Source organism: Chelonoidis abingdonii, chromosome 3 (genome assembly GCF_003597395.2).
Source record: "Chelonoidis abingdonii isolate Lonesome George chromosome 3, CheloAbing_2.0, whole genome shotgun sequence".
NCBI classification, from domain to species: domain Eukaryota; kingdom Metazoa; phylum Chordata; order Testudines; family Testudinidae; genus Chelonoidis; species Chelonoidis abingdonii.
In genome coordinates this window covers 14,280,859-14,284,813 of record NC_133771.1, presented here as the reverse complement: position 1 = coordinate 14,284,813, position 3,955 = coordinate 14,280,859, and the positions used below count along the sequence as shown (strand labels likewise).

At 46.6% G+C, this 3,955-nt stretch overlaps 1 long non-coding RNA gene across 1 annotated transcript in view; it reads right to left on the bottom strand.

Moving 5' to 3' along the window:
- Positions 1 to 3,955, bottom strand: part of LOC116837562 (uncharacterized) — a 19,338-nt gene that overhangs the window by 12,814 nt on the left and 2,569 nt on the right. Inside the window, exon 2 of the long non-coding RNA XR_012655473.1 lies at positions 2,257 to 2,376. This is a non-coding gene — a long non-coding RNA (uncharacterized LOC116837562). The remainder of the gene's footprint in view (positions 1 to 2,256; positions 2,377 to 3,955) is intronic.

Sequence of the window (3,955 nt, the reverse complement as noted above, 5' to 3'; positions counted from 1 at the left end):
GCGAAATGATTGTCTACCGTTGCTTTCACGGAGGAAGGATTGAGTGACGACATTTACCCAGAATCACCCGCAACAGTGTTTTTGCATTGGGATCTCAACCCAGAATTCCAATGGGTGGGAGAGACCGCGGGACCTATGGGATAACTACCCACAGTACAACACTCCAGAAATCGACGCTAGCCTTGGTACATGGACACACACCGCCGAATTAATGTGCTTAGTGTGGTCACGTGCACTCGACTTTATACAATCTGTTTTACAAAACCGGTTTCTGTAAAATCGGAACAATCCCATAGTGTAGACATACCCTTAGACTAGTGGCAGATAGGAGCTATGAGTGGGTGGAACATGCTCAGTGAGAGAATTTAGCTACCAAACTCCAACAAGTCTAAGCTTCTACTAAGCATGTGCAAACAGATTTGTCAGCGGCTTATAACTTAGCCAAATGTGGGCAGTTTTAAATGGGAACATTAAAGACATAGTGCTGGCACTGAGGTGGGCCTCCTGGCAAGTTTTAGGTCCCTATTCTGAAGCATGAAGGCACTAGAGTGTCTCAGCAGAAGAGCTGAAAGAATTTTCTATACATGCAAAACAGTTTCCTGTAACCTCATTCGTGGAAGGGACTGAGCCATTGTAGCTGAAACTTAGGTTGTTGTTTTTAAAGCCTGAGACAGATACCCAGCATGGGAAAGTCAGTGTGAACAGCTTAAACTTGGCAGTTATAAGCAACTGAAAACAGGATCTTACAATGGAAAATGTAACAGGGCCACAGGTTATTATAGGCAGTGCTACATGATGTGTTTTTTTTTTAATTTTCAGAATTTACAGTTTAATGGAGAGTCATTAGCAAATCACTTGCACAGGCACTGACTTTTGTTTTTCCTGGTGGATGCTCTTTCCCTCCCACTGGTGCAAGTGCAGGCAGAGCTTAGGACGGAAGAGACCGAGCGGGGGCAGGGTCTCAGGGCAGAGCAGCGGGTGAGGCCTCGGAGCAGAATGGTGGTCCAAGCCCTCAAAAGCCCACAAAAGATTAATCCGGCCCTGTGGGTGCTGAGCACCCCCTACTGTTTTCAGTGGCTGCTCAAGCCCTGGAGCACCCATGGAGTCGGTGCACAAGATCACTTGTCACAAACATATTGTAGAAAGAGGTCAGTAGCCGATGTTAGGAAGAATGGCTGTCTGTGGAGTGACAAAGGTAAATGGTTTTGAAAAGTCACCACTGCCAAACTGGCAGTTGCTGGGCAACCCAAGATTAAAAAGAATGTTTGTTAAAATGTAAATCTCAATTACTCACCATGTGTGCGAAGCTTTCTTCAGGCTAATGTATATATTAAAGATTCACTTTTTTTTTTTTAAAGCCACCATGGACAGAGAAGATGAAGCAAGGGGTTGTGGGCCAAATTCATCCTTGGTGCTTAACTCTAGTGAGGTACCAGCAAGGACAAATTGACCTTATGTCTTCCACCCCAACACCCAGTTATTTGTGTCTGTTAGAGCCTAAGATGTAGTCCTGTATCCTGTAAATCTGCCTTTTTTAGCAATAGGCATTTTATAACATTTCAGCCCTTGACTATAGCTTATTTTTAATTAAACACACATGGACATTCAGTACAAAAATAGTATATTAAAGCACTGAATATACTGAAAATTTAAATGCACCAAAGTCAGGTGTCTGCACAGACATTGCACATACAGTCCAATTCAGTGCTGACAATGCAGCTCCATTTAGGGTAAATGAAACTACACCATCTTATGCCGGGCCTGCATTTGGTCACCTGTATATAAGTGCATGGATGTGAAACCTGGGTGACTTATTGACAGCATCTCAAGAGTCTGGAGAGATACTACCAGCAATGCCTCCGGAAGATCCTTCGCATCACATGGGAAGATCGCTGTACTAACGCCAGCATCCTCACTGAAGCCAATGTGACCAGCATTGAAGAAATGACCCACATGCACTAATTTCGCTGGGTTGGACATTGTGTGCGGAGGCCAGACTCTCACCTCCCAAAACAAGTCTTCTACTCTCAGCTCACCCATGGTCAGAGATCCCGTGGTGGTCAAAGGAAATGCTACAAAGACACACAAAGCATATCTCGGGAAACTGATGTGGACATTACAAGCTGGGAGGAGCAAGCCACCAACCAACCCCAATAGCAACACATCCTCCATCAGGCAGTGGTCTGCTTCAAGGAGAAGCGCCTTGCCCTTGAAGTTGAAAAGATGGAGAGAAGGAAGGAAAAAGAAAGAACTTACTCCCAGCAGGCAGCTGACCCTCCAGGAATGTCTCTACATACTGTGGGCAGATCTGTGGTTCCAGGATTGGACTGCTGAATCATCTCAGGACCCATATGTAAATCCATGGTTGAGATCATCCTTGAATTGAGGGATCACAGATGATAAGTGCAAGACTGTAACAGCATATATCAGCCCTTAAAATGATCCAGCCAGATGCCTGATCTATGTACATTTGTATTTACGCTACACAAAATATGAGGGGAATAGGGGTGAGAGGAGGATGGTTGAAACTTACTGGAGGTCCCAGACATAGTATTTTGGAGGGGTAAAGCCAATTCCTAGACAGAATTGAGAGTTAATATCCTATAGGTATGAGGCGGGAGAAAGCACAACTTTTGGGGCCAATTCTGCCTCCCTCCTTTGTGGCAAGAAAGCACTATGCAAAGGATGGACATGATTTAGGGAGCCTACACAGAAGATATGCCTCTCCTCCACACCACATAGACCAGCACCATGATGGAAGCCTCCTGCCATCCACTGGCCATTCACCCAGTATAGCAATTTTGCTGCTGTAGAGATATGAGAGGCGGGAGGAGATTTCTTCTGCCCCAACTCCGGAAGGAACTCCTGGAGGTGTATAAGTCTATGTGCTCAAAGCCTGGTTCAGACTAACGCGATTTAAATCAATTTAAAGAGCGTTAAATGATTAACCGCTGTAGCGTCCACACTACAACACCCTTTATCGATTATAAAGGCCTTTAAATCAAGATTCTGTAACTCCACCCCCGATGAGAGAGAGCGCTAAATCGATATAACATATCGGATTACGGTTTAGTGTGGGGGACGAAATCCATGTAATGTCCTCCGGGCGTACCCATAACAGTGCAGCTACCTGACCGTCCTGACAGGCAATCGAATCGGATCGCCAAGCGGGCACGTACAAGGAAAGCCCTGCGAACTTTGAATTTAACATTTCCTGTCCGAGCTGGCACGCTTCTGATCAGCACGCGGGCATGCAGGTTCAAACTCGCAAAAGAGGCTCCAGCATGACATATGCGGAGAAACTAGGATCTATCGCTGTATTGGGCGAGACAATCTGTTTGTATCAGAGCTCTGTTTACACGAACACGAAATGCAAAAGCGTTTGAGAAAAAAATCTCCAGGATACCAGCATGCGTTGCGTGACAAGCTGAACGGTAACAGCCAAGATCAAAGGATCGCTCATGATGGAGGGGGCTACTGAGACTTCCAGCTATCCCACGTCCAAGCAAGTCCTCTGAAAAGTTGCATCTGGCTGAGCTCCAGATTGTCTGTAGGTTCAACACAAGGTCTGCGCGTGGTTCAGGAAATAGCTCGCTCAGTCCCCCCAGCGTGAGAAAGGGAATAGAAATCATTTCTTGACTTCTTTCAACAGTGTCACGCTTCTTGGTTCTGAATTGCGTGCTCGAGACGCCGATCGCAGCAGTGAATGGCAGTAGCCGCTCCTCTCTGCCCCCGGACGTAACGACATATGATGTATCCGTCGGCGCCATCCCGTAGCACCGTGAGTGCTCGCTGGCGTGCCTCGAGGTGAGGCGGCCGCGGGTGCGGGTAAAAAGGAATGAACTCCCACTTACTCCAGAGATTAAGAACGGCTTAACGTGTCTCACATAGCACTGGGGTGAGCCATCACCCTCGCTGTCCTGGATAAGAAAAGTGCTGATGCCTGGCTTCAATA